This window comes from Mus caroli, chromosome 15 (genome assembly GCF_900094665.2).
Source record: "Mus caroli chromosome 15, CAROLI_EIJ_v1.1, whole genome shotgun sequence".
NCBI lineage: Eukaryota > Metazoa > Chordata > Mammalia > Rodentia > Muridae > Mus > Mus caroli.
The window spans coordinates 33,763,435-33,765,009 of NC_034584.1; the positions used below are offsets into that span (position 1 = coordinate 33,763,435).

The 1,575-nt window shown below is 45.1% G+C and overlaps 1 non-coding gene across 1 annotated transcript; it reads left to right on the forward strand.

The window, feature by feature from the left end:
• Nucleotides 1–931: 931 nt before the first annotated feature.
• On the forward strand, nt 932–1,062 carry LOC115029481. Its single transcript, XR_003835055.1, has one exon. It is a non-coding gene; the product is annotated as a small nucleolar RNA SNORA17 (small nucleolar RNA).
• Nucleotides 1,063–1,575: the final 513 nt, after the last annotated feature.

Below are 1,575 nucleotides of genomic sequence, written 5' to 3' on the forward strand. Positions count from 1 at the left end.
TGGTGGCTCACAACCATCCACAACGAGATCTGGCGCCCTCTTCTGGAGTGTCTGAAGACAGCTACAGTGTACTTACATATAATAAATAAATAAATAAATAAATAAATAAATAGTATCCTACTTGAAGGGTCATTATGCATATATTAAAAAAAAAAACTTTACCCGACCCCTATGGTACATGTGCCTATGTTGGGTTCCATCCCAGGGGCTGCTTATAGTGGCGACAACCATAAAAGCCCATACATAAGGGACAGGAGGCACTGCTGGGCAGTGGTTTCTGCTCCAAACTTATTGTGGCTAGCTATTCAAAGTCACTCTAACTGAGCTCTATCATGACTGGATTCCAAGAACACCAAAGCACAGAACATAATGGAGTATGCAATCAACTTGGACATAAGAAAGCTTCCTTGTAACAGCATAAAATGGCAGACTAGACAGGCAGCAGTTATCCAGGACTTAACATATTCTATAATAAATTAGTCATGATTGACCAAAATAAATCCATTTTAAAAATCATGATCTGTTACAGGTCTTTTTCCCAAAATCTAGTATATGGGTATAAAGTGTTACTAAATGTGGTTCTCTATAAATACTAGAGAACATTAAACTAGCTACCATGACTAATGAGCCTCCAAGCCTTACAAGTATTACAAACATTCACCTGACAGGCAGAGGTGTTCTTGAGATTATTCTGCCCTTTATCAGTCCAGTCATGGCTGCATCATCCTTCCCCTGGAGGAAGGCTACACAGGCAAACGTGATCCACATCCCCACCACTATTCCACTTGCCATAATGTGGGAACAAATCCATACCAGGAGGGGCTGAGAGATGTGTTCAAGACGCATGCTTGTCCGGGAGAAGAAACAGGTTTGGTGAGCCACCAGCAAACATTTCATGTGCCTCTGATGAGTTTGATGAATCTACTAATGTTCTGCCCGAGAGGCATTGCCGGTGTGGCTGCTGTATCACGTGTACATCAGTAGGTGGCAGAGAGAAAAAGGGCTCTATGTGTATTTAGTGTTCTGACCTATGTACATCTGAATGATGAATAGCCTAACATTTCCTTCAAAAAGAAAACCTAAGACGACCACCAGTCCAGCATCAGGGGGCCCAGACAGGAGCTAGCCTGAGATAACCTGGCCATGCAGGTCCATAATACAAGAGAAGGGCATAGCACTCCTGAGACTACGCCTGAGATGACCCCAGACACTGAGAGACCCCAGGTGCCACTAAGAGGAGCAAGTGGTGGAAAAATGGAAGAGAAAGAGCAACAGGAGGAGGTGGGCATAAAGAAGAGAGAGAGAAATGGGGGCTAAAGGGTAGTGAGGAACAGCTTGATATGAGCCAGTGATGTCACCTGTGACCATGGTGGCATCCTGGCCTGCACTGCCACAGAGCCAGGTCTGGGTCTATGGCCCTGCAGCAGAAGAGATCTGTTACCACCCAAGGCCAAGCAGACATCTCCGATCTGGGCTGCTGCTCAGAGACACACTGTGACACACTACAACTTCCTCAGAGACACACTGTGACACACTACAACTTCCTCAGAGACACACTGTGACACACTACAACTT